The sequence below is a fragment of the Gopherus evgoodei genome, chromosome 12 (assembly GCF_007399415.2).
Source record: "Gopherus evgoodei ecotype Sinaloan lineage chromosome 12, rGopEvg1_v1.p, whole genome shotgun sequence".
Lineage (NCBI taxonomy): Eukaryota > Metazoa > Chordata > Testudines > Testudinidae > Gopherus > Gopherus evgoodei.
Genome location: NC_044333.1, coordinates 7,346,487 through 7,361,462, shown reverse-complemented (window position 1 = coordinate 7,361,462; position 14,976 = coordinate 7,346,487). Strand labels below are relative to the sequence as shown.

The following is a 14,976-nucleotide window of genomic DNA, read 5'->3' as shown; positions in this document are numbered from 1 at the left end:
TGGTGAGCTGTTTGAGTGGTGAGACACCCACAGGACACCCCAAATCATGGGGACAGTGCCTCACCCAGGGAGAGGAACCCCCAACTTACCTGCAGGGGCTCTGCCCCAGCCTGCCCCCTCTCCTCTTCTCACTCACTTCAAATGCTGCAGCTCCAGTAAGTTACTAATTCATTCATTAACTCCTCCGTCTCCCCAGCTCTTGAGAACAGCTGTCACAGCACTGTCTGCCTTTGTCCAAATAACAAACCCAGATAAACTCTCCCAACCTCTGACCCCCGCTTTTGCCAACCCATTAAACTCGGGCATCTGATCATTCCCACAGCAACCCTCCCCATACTGACTCTGCCCTCATGTCTGACTCATGCAATGAGCGTGCGGGTTCTCTGCTCAGCTTCTCCCCAAAGGTCCTGTCCTGCTCCGCCTGGGAGAATGGGATCAAAGCCCAAAGGCAGGGCCACAAGGATAAGGCTTTTCCTTATTTATAACAGGTACACTGCCGGGCTCTAGGTTTTTCATCCAAGGATCTCAAAGTGCTCTGCACATCCCCTGAAGGACAGCTGAAGTCACCAAGCCCCACGAGGTTTAGGGAGATTATCTGCCTAGTGCTTCTTGATTATCGGACCTCCAGATTGCCCCACCATCCTTGGTGTTGCCCAGGCAGCTCACACAAGCCGATGCTCCATCATTATCCCCATTATACAGCTGGGGAAGCAGAGGGTGAGGATGATTGGCCCAGGACGACACAGCAGGCGAGTGGCAGAGCCAGGAGCTATGATCATACAGCACCTGTCACTGCAGCATTTGAGCGCATCTCACAGAATGTAGGCCAAGAGCCTCGCACCGCCCCAAACTAGGAAGAGAACCCAGGAGTTCAGTCTCCTGGGGCCTGCTCTGTGATTGATGATGGAGCAGGAAATAATGATCTTGGAAACATGTACAGCCCCATTCCCCCACCCCCACGGAGCTCAAAGCCCAGTACAGACGATAATGAACCAAGTTTCCCCACCCTCTGCTGCACTGGGCATTATTATCCCCATCGTATTGGGGAGGAAAGAGAGGCACAGAAGGGGGAAAATGACAGCCGAGGGTGACGTGAAGATACCACGCAGCTTGTGCAGGGAGAGGATACGGGGCTTAAATCAAAACATCCCATTTCCTGCCCTGCGTCAGCACAAACATTCAGCTTGCTAACTGAATCCAACAAGTCAGCAGCACATGGGAGTTTGCACTGAGGGTAACGCCCTAGGAAGGGACAAGCATGTGTGGTAGATGAATGGTTAGGACTGTACTCAGAGAATGGAGGGAACAGGAGGTAAACACGTGTGTCTGTGGCATATTCTCCTGATTGTACAGTGGGGGAAACTCAGCCACAAAAAGGCAAAAAATGGGCCCAGGGTGAGGCAGGGAGTTGGTGGCAGAGTCAGGAAAAGAACACAGGTCTCGTGAATCTTGGCCACAGCTGTATCCCCGCCAAGACAGTGCAGCCTGTCTCACGAAGGCATGCAAGTGAGCATGCTTTGCATGGCTGAGGAGAGAAGACGAATCCTCCAGGAGGAAGCCAGGCAGGAGAGGGAGCTGGTGAAGCTCTGCGGTGAAGCTGAGATTGGGAGACAGCAGAGCTTTAGGGATAATGGGGAAGATTTCCAAAGGTAGTTCGACACCTTGCTCCTATTGAAAGTCAGTGGGCATTAGGCACCTACCTTCCATTGGGGCCGCTGAATCTCTCCCCAACACAATTTTCTTGATTCTAACAGAGCTCCTTGTTCAATGCCAGAAGAAAGCGACTCTCCGGGAAATCTGCCAGTGCCATACGGTAGGCAGTGAACCACTTTTTGGCTCAGCGGACAAGGAAAAGAGACGGGCATGTTGGAACAAGCTGTAGCTACTACAGAGGGGCTACGGCAAAGGTTAGTGGGACCATCAGAGGAGCTGCGATTTCCACCAGAGAGAGCAAGCCAGATGTTTTAACACCTGCAAGCTTCACTTCACAGCTGGAAATTAACACTTCTTGTATAGTCAGGATCTATTTAGATTGGAAGCTGTTTGGGGCAGGGACTCTTCATTGTGTAGTCAGAAAAGGGCCTAGTACAATGCGGTCGGGATCTCTGCTTGAAGCCTATAGGCATGACCATAATAAATAGCAATAATTCACAATGTCCCCTGGCAAGACACACTGCTGTTGCCAACTCTCAGGGAGCTAATTTTTAAAGGCCCAGCTCCTGGAGTCAGTGGGAATCTCAGCTTTCTATTTATAAAAGACAGAGGTTCAGTGCTCATGGCTGCAGAAATGACACAAAGGGATGAGATGGAAAGCCCCGGAATGGGGCAGCTTCTCTGTTGGGCTGCAGTGCCAGCATACAAGCCCGAGGAGAGAAGGGAGGGAGAGAGAAAGGCAGAAGGTGTGTGTGTGTGTGGTGGGGGGAGACAAGGACACGTGTGTATAAGGGGATGAGTGCAGAGGAGGGGGAAGGAAGCCCATTGGAAGCCTCTCTTGGAATGGTTCTGCTGTGGATCAAAGCCCAAAACCACAACATAGTTTCCTCCTTGATACTCGACTTGGGGCAGAGGGCACTCTTCCAGCGTTTCCACTAGAGCCGTTAATCCCATTGCTAAAGCCGGTGTGGGGCTGGGGGAGGAGGGCAGGCAGTCAGGCTGGCTCTGGCTCTTGGCTCCATCCCTGCATGGAGGGGGAAGCGAGCTACCCGCAACTCACACTAATTAGTTGCAGATCTGCCCATTTCCAAGGAGTTTTGCCCACATGAAAGGACAGTGCCACGAGCAGCCAGACAGCATGCAGACATGGGGGAGGGGGGCGCCTGGCCTGGGACGGAAAGGGGGTTGTGCCAATTTTCCACATTGCTTCAGCCAACTGCCACAACACAAGCGCCCCCCCCCCTCGCCCCACTCCCTCTCAGAGAGAAGGGAAGAGAAGAGAACAGAGGCTTGGTGTTGCTCTTGCCTTCCTGCCTGCTATACAACCCTTGACACTCTTTCCCCAGCACAGCTCATCTCCCCAGCACACACACGTGCTCCCCGTCACTCCCGAAGCCTGATCGCCAGAGACAGCTTCCAGGCTACAGAGCAGGATGCTTGTCCCATTCTGTGCACTTAGAACACAGAGCAACGTGCTCAGCTGGCACGGAGCAGTGTAGCTCCACAGACTCAAAAAGCTGTACCCTAGCTGAGAATCTGGCTCCCTGGTGGATTGGGGCGGGGAAACAGAGGAAACTCAAGGTGCAATGGACATGAAGAATGAATTCTTTGGTCCCATTTGTCTTCCTGAAGCGTGGCCTCCTGTAGCCCACCAGCATCCCCCATGCAGAAGAGAAGTGATGGCTTCTCATAGCCTGCTCCCTTTCCTCCCACTAAAGAGACATACAAAAGTGGAGGAGGATCAGGCCAGAGGATGCTGCCTCTTTCCCCTGTGAATGCAAACTGCAGGAAGAGGGAGATCTCATTCCTTTTCCTCTTCCCCTGTAGGCGTGACAGAGCCCTATTCTGAATGGAGCAGATGCAGAACAGAGACTGAGCTGGCATGCAGTGCTTCGCTCTCACCAGCACGGCCCTGCTGGCCCCACCACTTTTGCAGAACTGGTGTGTTGGTTCTTTAAAAAGCACAATCACATTCCTAGCTTTTATGGACACAAAGGAAACCTTCCAACTCTGGCCTGACCAAGCACCGTTTGGCCAGAGTCTGCAGACAGGCAGCATGAAACAGCTCTGAGCTGGGATTGGCCCATTGAGGTATATCCCCGAAACCTACCCAGCACAACCTAACCATCAGTACTCTAAACCAGTGCTCCTAAAGGGGGGGTCCGCGGACCGGTGCTGGTCCGTGGCGAGTTTCCTCATAAAAGCATCGAATAGGATAATATGTCACCGGTCCCTGGTACATTGGAAAAAAAATTGCTGGTCCCCCACATCAGACAGCTTGAGAAGCATTGCTCTGAACGATCTCCCTGCCAATGCAGCAGAAATATCCAGCTACTCTGGCACCACGGGCAGAGCTTGCAATTTGCGGGTAGAGTGTCTGACTCAAGAGCACAAGGGCAAAGGAAAGAAAGCACTTTAAACACCATATTTTTGTCCTCATTTTGAGGGACTACTTTTGCAGCATAGGTGGAAGAATACCAAAATAAAAATACAATGTGCACGGGCTCTGCCTCTGCCACCCCAGAGCCAGAAGACAGGTCACCTGCCACACACAGTGATCCCTGCGAGAACTCCGATAGCGCTGACCCCTTCGATGCTACCACCCCCGCGGTCTTTGCCCGTTCTGCACAATCTGCCCTGCTACGCCAAGACCTTGCTTCACAGCCGGACGGTAACATGGCCAGGGTCCTGCCTGCTGCCCCAGGAGCCGAACGGATTTCTCAGTCCAAGAACCTGTGACCACAGCCCTGTGTCTCTGCCAAGCTGGTAAACCGCTCCAGGAAACCCCAATGGGAGGGTGCTGGAGAGTCCTAATTGGATAAGTACAGGGTCCAGAGGACAGTCAGCCCACAGCTGTCACTGTCCCTAATCACTTAAAGCTGCTTAACTGCACTGGGCAGCCCAGAAGCAGATGGACCCGGCAGCCAGCTACAGGTCTCAGTCCTCCATATGAATGCCAGATGCAGGGATGGGGCACTGAGATCTAGCTACACTCAACCCCCAATATACACCAGCCTGCACTTGCTAGAGGGCCCTGCTCCACCCTGCAGGAGACCAGGCCTGCCGACGGGGCAAGCAAAGGGGGCAATTGCTCAGGGGCCTAGGCGATTTAAAAGGGTCTGCAGCAGCCAGGAGCCCTGGGCCCTTTTAAATCACTCTGGTGGCTGCAGAGCTCCTAGGTGTGCGTGCCTGCTTTGGGCCCAACACTTTGGGCGGGGGGGCCCCATGGGCCAGTGGGGTTGGTTTCGGAAGTGACAGGTCAGTCCTGGAAATGACTGATTCATCACTTCCGCCCCAGGCCCCGCAACCCCCTAGGGACAGCTCTGGCTCTGGGGCCCAGAATTGCTGTCGGCAGGCCCGAAGGACACAGAGATTAAGGCCAGAAGGTATTATTATATCACCTAGTCTGACCACCTGCACATCACAGGCCACTAAGTTTCACCCAGATACCCCCACACGGAGCCCAAGGACTTTGGTTAGACTAAAGCATTTCAGTCCTCAGGAGACAAAACTGCTGTGGGCCACAAGCAGACAGCAGGTGAGACCAAGGTGCCAGCAAAGCCCGAGGCCCCTGCATCAGCAGAGGATTAAGTCAGCTATGCCCAGATGATCCCAGCAGGAGAATCGTGTCCCATGCTGCAGAGGAAGGTGACCCCATCCCATGTGGTCCCTGCCAATCTGAGCTAGGGAAAAATACCTTCCAGACCCCCCCTCTGGTGGCTGGTTTACCCTGAGCAAGACACACTAGCCAGTGTCCACCCTGCCCAGTGGCCCCTCTCCAACACGGGCTCTGCCAGACAGCCCTTGGAGGGGAGAATTCCCATCTGGCTGCATAGCTGGGGCCAGTCTGCAGAGACCCTTGCTCACATTGGCAAGCACTTACTCATGCAAGGGGTCCCACTGGTTTCAATGGGGCAACCTGTGGAATAAGGGGCTATTCAGTATGTTTAGCCCCGGTGATCAGTTTAGCCATGTGCAGGTGAGCAAGAATAATCCGCATCCAGCTCCATTTACAACCTCAGATTCTTTCAATCTCCCAAGTCATTAACCCTTTGTTTCATGAATCCTAGTGTCTGCAGGGGCAGAGAAGGAAGAACAGCAGGATCCTGGTCAGGTTACTAAAGGAAGTATGCACACACTGTTGGGACAACACCCTCTCCCCGGGAGAGAAATCAGGATTGATACAGGATCCCCAGGCATATGGCACATGAGGTATCAATGGAGGATCCTCACTGAGGAGATGAGAGACTGCTCCCAGATACCTCAGCCACTGTTCTGTGTGAATGAAGGGCTGGTAATGTAGGACTGGGGGTACCAAGTCAGACCACTGGTCCATACAGTCTGGTACCCTGCCTCCAGCAGGGGCTGGGATGAGGGCTAGAGTTAAGAGAAAGTTGAGAAAACGTCCTACATCCGGGTAGGCAACCTATGGCACGTGTGCCGAATGTGGCATGTGAGCTGATTTTCAGTGGCACTCACACTGCCTAGGTCCTGGCCACCGGTCTGGGGGGCTCTGCATTTTAAATTGTAAATGAAGCTTCTTAAACATTTTAAAAACCTTGTTTACTTTACATACTATAGTTTAGTTCTATATTATAGACTTCTAGAAAGTTTAAAAACATTAAAATGTATTATGGCAAGCAAAACCTTACATTAGTGTGACTAAATGAAGACTTGGCACAGCACTTCTGAAAGGTTGCCGACCCCTCTCCTACATCATAACGCACTCAACCAGTTGTGCAACACTGAACCCAGGAGGAAGTTTTCCTTCAGAACTCTCCAGCCCAGGGCATTAGTTTACTCCCTGCAGCATGAATTAAAGGATTTGGTATAGTGGACTGGTGCACTAGCCTGCCACCTCTGGACAGCCACCTGGAGATCCTACACTGGATCTTGGTTCTAATCCAAACACCCCTAAATGCCATGGAAGCTCAGGGCCATCCATAAGAGATGCAAGTGGAATGAGTTTGTTAGGACTCAGCCCAGCCCCCATCCATTCACATCACAAACTCGCCTTCCCTCAGAGCAGGGTTGGCCATGGGATGCTGATAGCTTTGAGTGGTTGTAGCATGGAACCATGAGATAATGCCATGTACCCGAGAACTCTAAATCCAGCTCTGGCATTACTCCCTATGTTACCTTTGGCACTACCTCCAGGCACCTCAGTTTGCCCATCTGTAAAATGGGGTGATGATACTTCCCAGATCTACCGTACCAATTAACTGGTTACTGTCTGCTTAGTGCTTTGAAGAGGTAGGTTCTCTATAAGGACAAAATACAACCCTATGTGAGGCCAGTCCCAGATTGGAACAGGAGGAGGTGGTGTGGGTAAGAGCTGAGGTTAATTGGCAGAACTGTGATTGGCCTGGCAAATGATGCTTTGGGTAAGGACAAGTGCAATGACAGAGCTGCCGTAGCAGGGGTGATGCAGGCCAGAGCTGAGGAGCAGCAGAGCTGTGTGGGGCTCTAGGACTGGAATAGTGGGAGGAAAGAAGGGCTGCAAGTCACAGTTCGGGTGCATTGGCAGAGTGGTGTGGGAATCAAAGACTGGTAATGCAGATTAGAGCTGAGGTGCTGTGTTTGGGTGCACTGGCAGAGCTGGGTGAAGATCAAGACCTCGAATAGCCGGGTTGACCGTGCGTTGTGTGAAGAAATACTTCCTTGTGTTTGTTTTAAGCCTGCTACCTATCAATTTCAATTAGTGACCCCTAGTTCTTGTGTTATGAGGCGTAAACACTTTCTTATTCCCTTTCTCCACATCAGTCATGATTTTATAGACCTCTATCCATATCCCTCCCCCAGTCATCTCTTTTCCAAGCTGAAGAGTCCCAATCTAATTAGTCCCTCCTCATATGGCAGCTGTTTCATACCCCTCATCATTTTTGTTGCCCTTTTCTGAACCTTTTCCAATATATCTTTGAGATGGGGTGACCACATCTGCACACAGTATTCAAGATGTGAGCGTATCATGAGTTATAGAGAGGCAAAATGATTTGTCTTATTATCTATCCCTTTCTTAATGATTCCCAACATTCTGTTTGCTTTTTTGGCTGCCGCAGCACATTGAGTGGATGTTTCCAGAGAACTATCCACAATGACTAAGATAGGGCTGCCGGGGAGGGGGGTGGGGAAGGAGGAGGAAGTGGGGCAATTTGCCCCAGGCCCCACAGGGGCCCCCCATAAGAATATAGTATTCTGTAATATTGCAACTTCTTTTATGGAAGGGGCCCCCAAAATTGCTTTGCCGCAGGCCCCCTCGACTCCTCTGGGCAGCCCTGCTCCGAGATCTCTTTCCTGATTTCTATGTATATTCCAATCCTAGTAATGCAGAGCATGCTGCAGGTCAGAGCTGAGGTGCATTGGCAGAGCAGTATGGGGATCAAGGCCTCAAACAGCCAGGGGTGCTGTGGGTCTGGATTCAGGTTCATTGGCAAAAATGGATAGGATTCAAAGCCTAGTAATGTAGAGAGTGCTGCAGTCAGACCTGAGGCATGCTGGCAGCAGTGGAAGAGGAAGCTTGCAGTCAGCCTTCCTACACTATGTCTTGTTCTGGCCAGCCTTATGCCCAAGCACCACATGCTACTAGACAAACTGGGGCTGGAAATACAAACTCAGTCAGGAGCTTTTTCCATTACCTGCAGCCAATCAATAAATACCAACCACTGTAGCTTCCAAACAGGAGAGAGATGGCAGAGCCACCAGGCTCTCAAGTTTAATGCCATTCCTTCCACTTAAGAGCAGATGTGTCTCAGGCCAGCTCCCAGGTCCCCTGACTCAGCACGTTTCTGCACATGGGGATTTGCATGGAGTGCAGAGCATGAGGCACGGCTGGCAACCCCAAGACTAGCTTGGAGCTGTTCTGAGCAACATCCCTGGCTCCCAAACACCGCTGCCTACTGTACAGCTCGCTGCCAAATGGATCCCATTCTTGGCTCTGACTTCCTGCTTCTGTGCCCACTCAGGATGCCATAAACATGGCATGGTTCCAGATGTTTCCCTCTCCTTTCCTAATTAAATAAGGAGCTTATGGAAGGTTTTTCCACACTGTACTAGATATCGCTAGCAGGAGCATTTATCATTCAGACTGCAGTAAAATGCACAATTTGCTGGGTGCTTTCCAAGACAAGAGGAAGATGCAGCATGAGACCCAAAGAAGGAATTATCAAGGGGCTGATTTTCAGTGGTAAGATCCAAATTTTCCAGGGGTGCTGTGTTGGTTTGAGCACGTCTCTAAAAATAGAGGAGATGAATTTAACATGGTGATAGAAATATGCAGACAGAAAGTGCAGCAGAGATGGGACAGACATAGGGCAAAATCCTCAGCTCCACTCCGAACTCTGTATACCACATGTAAGGGCACGATATGCAGCGGGGAGGATTCTCCCACAGTGGAAGATACCTGTCAAACCATCTTCCAAGGACCCCCTGCAAGCTCCTTGCTATTCCTGGAGGAATTCTGCAGCAAAAAATTGAAAATTCTGCACATATTTTAATATTCTGCAAAATTCTGTATTTTTGGTCAAAATAATGCAATATCAAATTGGTTTCAATATTGTGGTCATTTATTTAAGCTACAATACAATGGATGGAGAATGGGAGTGAGAGGCCTTGGAGAAGTCACCAAACCCCCTCTCTCTAATAGTAACGAAGCTAGTAATGATGCTTTCCTTCTAGCTATTAGTCAAATACATACAGCCATATGCTCAATGTTGCATCACAGGCAACTGAGGGGCAAGTGAAGGCTGGGGACTCAAACTTACGATTTATACTGGCTACTGAGCTTCTCCAAAAAGGTCAGTTGCAAATAGTTCATGGAGAAATTATTGATGGGAAATTCAGCCCAAAAATGTAGACCAGTTGTAATCAGCAGAGCACCATAAGCTTTATAAGGCCATACTGTCCTTTACAAGAAGGCTCCTTTATACCACTCTGGCAATGGAAAAGCCTTAAAATGTTTACCTGTTTTATACTCCTAGGGGAATTCACTAAGAATGGGAACAGGCAGAATGTGGCAGTGCCTGCTTAGTGAACAGAGCCTGCCCCACACCTGCCTCCTTAGAAACACCCCAAAGCCCTTTCCCTCTACACCAAGTGTGCTGCAATAGCAAATGAGAGGGACAGAGTGTCTCTCCTTTCACATGCATAACTGCCACCCTCCGCCCCATGACTTATGTCTATCAGCTGCTTTGGGTGCCCAAACCAACCTGCCTGCATTGCCGGGGAGGGGGTGCATGATCGCTCTTGCAGCTTCCCCATCAGAAGTCATTTTTCTGCAGGGAAGCAAAGAAATCTGCAGGGGCCTTGAATTCTGCACAAGTGCAGTGATGCAGAATTCCCCCAGGAGTACTTTGGGAAGGACAAGCTAGGGCATGCGGAAGAGATTCCAGGGGATGTTCACCCAGGGTCCTTTTCAACCCCTGAAGTATCCCAGAATCAGGATGGCGCAAAAGTGGGTTAATGTCTTAGCCCCCTCTCCCACTGGGCTCTCAGTTCTTTGCTGTGCCTCTTGGAGGGGCAGTAGAGAATCTCACTCTATGAGAAATTCTTTACACGTTCCCTTGCTCAACTTCCTATTTAATCCCAGTATGTCCAGTACATACAAAACCCAATATGAACAGAATATTAATGTTGCCAAGTCAAGCTCTCAAAAGTTAGGAAATGCACACAAGGCTCTGGGCAGCCTTAATTCTGGCATGCATTATACTACAGCTTTGAATTACAGGATCCCACGCTATTTTTCCCACAGGACCGCTGCCTCATTTAGCGCACAGGCTGGACGATGCTCACTGTGGGGGTAGCTATTCAATCTCTCTTTTTTTTTTTAATCATCCTTCAAAGAGTGGCCGCGGGACTCATTTAGTGCATACCATCCATACCCTGCACTAAAAACAGAATGATTAATTTCTTAATTAGCTTGACGTTGCAACCTTAACATTCTGTTAACATAATTTTGTGCAAGTAATTTCCTAGATTTGCTTTTTTTCAGAACTGAAACAAAACAAATCCCCTCACATGGAACTATCAGCAGGAGTCACACTGTCAAACAGATAAGAAAAGTTAATAGCACAGAAGTACTTTATCTCTCTTTGACTGTAAAGGGTTGACAAGTTCAGTAAGCCTGGCTGTCACCTGACCAGAGGACCAATCAGGGGACAGGATACTTTCAAATCTTGAGGGAGGGAAGTTTGTGTGTGTGCTGTTAGAATGTGGTTGTTGTTCACTCTCGGGGCTCAGAGGCACCAGATGTGCAACCAGGTTTCTCTTCAATCTCCCTGATACAGTTTCTTATAGATCCAGAATAGTGAGTACGAGGCAGATAAAGCGAGTTAGGCTTATGTTTGTTTTCTTTATTTGCAAATGTGTATTTGGCTGGAAGGAGTTCAAATTGGTATTTTGCTGACAAGATTTTAATTTGTACCTGTATACTTAGGCTTGGAGAGTATTCCCAGTGTCTATAGCTGAAAAACCCTGTACCTATTCCATCTTAAATTTAGAAGATAATTTTTACTGTTTTTCTCTCTTCAATTAAAAGTTTCTTGTTTAAGAACCTGATTGTTTTTTTATTCTGGTGAGACCCCAGGGGACTGGGTCTGGATTCACCAGGGAATTGGTGGGGAGAAAGGAGGGAAGGGGGAGAGAGGCTGATTTCTCTCTGTGCCAGGATTACTTTCTCTCAGGAAGAGTCTGGGAGGGGGAAGAGAAGGAGGGAGGAAGGTGAATTGTCCTCTCTGTTTTGTGATTCAAGGAGTTTGAATCACAGTGATCTTCTAGGGTAACCCAGGGAGGGGAAGCCTGGGAGAGGCAACAGTGTGGGAAAGGGTTTACTTTCCTGGTGTTGAGATCCAGAGGGTCTGGGTCTTGGGGGTCCCTGGGCCAGGTTTTGTGGGGACCAGAGTGTACCAGGCACTGGAATTCCTGGTTGGTGGCAGCGCTACAGGTTCTAAACTGGTAATTGAGCTTAGAGGAATTCATGCTGGTACTCCATCTTTTGGATGCTAAGGTTCAGAGTGGGGAATTGTACCATGACACACACCTTGAGCGCCACAGCACAGCCTGCGACCACTTGAACCTATGCTGTAGTAGTATAGTAGACTGTTATTCTGTCATGGGGGAAGAGAAAAATTATAGCTTTTGCCACTGGGTGTCACAGCTATTTGCTGACAGAAATGGAATGGGAAGCCTCAGAATCCAGGGTTCAATTCCCAATTCTGGAGGGAAATGTTCTCTTGTGGTTATAGATCCTTCTTTCCTAGTCCCACATTCCTGCACCATCCCATAGCATATGCCCTGCCCACCCATCTCTGCTCCCTTACTCTAGCCACCCCCCCCTCCCCAACCTCTCTGCTTGCTCCCTCCCTCAGCATGTCTCCCCCCTCCCCCCACTTCTCCCTACCCTCAGTCACTCCATTTTCTCTTTGTGCCTCTGCATCCCAGCCAGGCAGCTTCTTTCTCATCCCCACTGCCTGGGAGTAGCAATGGGAGCTTTGAGAGAACACACAAGTATGGTGCCATGGTTGCCACTGGCTACTTACCCCTAGTGGCCCTAGGCTTCAGCCTGCTCAGCACAGATGGAATTCTTGAGAATTTAGCTGCCAAACTACCAAGTCTCCATTGGATGAACTGCGATTTTTCAGAGGCTTATAACTTGGCCAAATTTGGGCCAGTTTTCACAGGGAAAGCAAAAGGCACATCCCTGGCATGAGGGTGACCTCACCCTGCTAAATTTCAAGTTCTTGCCACAAAAGATAAGGGGGATGGAGGGAGGTAGGGCTTCTCAATGAAAGAGTAGCAATAATTGTTTAACTATTAGCTAATAGTGTATTTTTTCCTCTAACTTCACTCTCAGAAACAGCTGAAACTTTCCAAAAAAGTTTCAGTCCCAAGCAGGCACCTGGTATGGAAAATTTCAGCCTGAATGGTTAGAGTTGAGGAACATTTTGTGCAACTGAGAACAGGGTCTTGTGTGTGTCAGGCAACCTTAAGGCAGTGCTACCTGTTCCTCCTACAATTTACTTTTTTCATCTATCATAATAATGCCTAGCTCTTATACCAGCATTTTCCATCCCTAGATCTCAAAGTGCTTTACCAAGGTCAGTATCATTATCCTCATTTTACCAGGAGGGGAAATGGAGGCACCTCCCCGCAGTCTAGACAGTGACTCTGGACAGACAGAGGTGGGTATTCCCTAACATTAAAGTACAAATTACAACTATAAACACAATCACGCATTCTCTTCTCTTTCTTCAGGAGTTAAACCCCTGAATATAGATCATTTAAGCTGAACTTTAACTTTCTTCAACAGTGACCAACATTGTTTGTTTTGATGAGGAGGGGAAAACTGCTGGTTTGTGTTCTTCAAAAATTTTTCCGGGTTAAGGCCAGAAGAGTCCACCTAGGGTGCCAACTTTCTAATTGCACAAAACAGAACACCTCCAGTCCAACCCTGAAGTCCCACCCCCACTCACTCCATCCCCATCCCTCTGTTGCTCACTCTCCCCCACCTCACTCAGTTTCACCAGGCTGGAGCAGGGAGCTGGAGCACAGGTGAGGGCTCTGGGGTGGGGGCAGGGGGTTGGGGTGCAGGGTCCCAGCAGCACTTACTGCAGCTCTCATTGGTCAGATCCCAGCCAATGGGAGCTGCGGAGCCAGCCTCAGGGGCAATGCACAGAGCCTCCCTAGTTGCCCATGCATCTAGGGGCCACCAGTACCTGTTGGCCACTTCTGGGAGACACGCAAAGCTAGGGCAGGCAGGGAGCCTACCTTAGCCCTGGGCCCCTGCTGCGGCACCGATCGGACTTTTAACAGCCCAGTCAGCGGTGCCAACCAGAGCCGCCAGGGTCCCTTTTTGACTGGGTGTTCTGATGGAAAAACCAGCTGCCAGGCAATTAGATCCATCAGCTCTTCTAGTCTGGTCTCCGGTATAGGACAAGCCACTGTTACCAGATGGCAAATGTGAAAGATCAGGACAGAGGGTGGAGGGGTAATCGTGCCTAGATAAGAAAAAGCTTCAAATAATGGGACTGTCCTGACTGGTCACCCTACAAGCCACCAGAGCCACCCAAAACCCACGTGCTAAACCCAACAACCAAAATGAGCCCCCATTAACCACACACACACACAGCTGTTAATACTTAGCAAAGGAGCTCCGCAGCAGCTGGGGGGGGGACACGTGCTCTCCCCCCCCTCCGAAAGCTCCCGCAGCTCACAGCGCTGCTGGCTACTGTGAGCTCCAAACCCCGCGCCCCTCCCGAGCCCGGCGCTGCACACGCCCGCAGCTCGCGCCCCCGCGGGTGAATGAGATTTCTGCCAGCGCCGTCAATGGGCGCAGGACCATCCAGCCCATCCCAGAGCCCGCCCCCGCGGTGCTCCCATTGGCTCCCGCTCCGCTCACATCCCCTTCCCCATTGGCCAGCCGCGCTCGCCAATCCTCCAGTCACCACGGTGACTCCCCCCCCGGGAGAGCTTCGAATTCCTCTGCACACCCCCCCCCGTCCCCAGCCCCCCTCGCTAGTGTAACCGCGGCCCCCACCCCCGCAGAACTGAGTTATCCCGGGCTGGGGGCAGCTCCCGCCCCCCCCCTCGGCTGCAGGCACCGACCCCCCCCCCGCGGCTGCAACAACCACGTCCCTGCCCCCCCCGCGCATGCAGCGGGGGAAGTTCGGCTAACTCTGCAGCCAGGACCAGTTCCCGGCCCGCCCTTCACCCGCACCGCATGGAGCTCCTGCCACAGGCTGCAGGCCACAGCCGGGGAAACTTTTCCCGGGGCTGATCCGCTGGGGTGACCCTGCCTTTGGGGCTGCCTCCAAGGGGTTTCCAGCACATCCAGATGTTACAGTTCGGTTCAGTGGCTCTCCGCTCCCCCACTCCGCTTCGGTCACTCGGCGGCCCCAGTCGGGATCCGAGGCTGTGTCCCAAGTGTGGTCCCCACAGCTAGGCAGCAACAGTCCCTGTCCCACAGAGGCGGGGGGACCCAGTAAGCCCCGAAACGCTCCCACCGAGCCCAAGCGGCACTCACCCCCTTTGCAGCGGGACCGAGCTGGCGGGGAACCAGCCAGCCCAAACAGCTCAGATTGCCGTGCTGGTGGTGACCTAGTAGAGCGGCATAAGAGAATTTAGGCTCCTCCTCCTCCCAGCTGGTTACAGAGCTGGGGCGGGGGAGGGGGAAGGGAAGTGGGAAAGGACTGGCACAGCCCGGACAGAGAGGGGAGGTGGAAGGGCACAAGTTACACACACCCGTTCCCCAGGGAGAGTGGGGGCCGGAGAGCAGGGAACCTTGGAAAGGGAGTGATCTGAACTTGGAACACAGTCCTGGAGGAGAATGGA

At 51.2% G+C, this 14,976-nt stretch overlaps 1 protein-coding gene across 4 annotated transcripts in view; it reads right to left on the bottom strand.

Moving 5' to 3' along the window:
• CCDC102A (coiled-coil domain containing 102A) overlaps positions 1-14,763 on the bottom strand; it is a 59,387-nt gene extending 44,624 nt beyond the window's left edge. For all 4 annotated transcript variants that reach the window (XM_030582056.1, XM_030582057.1, XM_030582058.1 and 1 more), the window contains exon 1: positions 14,669-14,763. The gene's annotated coding sequence lies outside the window, so the exon portion shown is untranslated. The remainder of the gene's footprint in view (positions 1-14,668) is intronic.
• Positions 14,764-14,976: the final 213 nt, after the last annotated feature.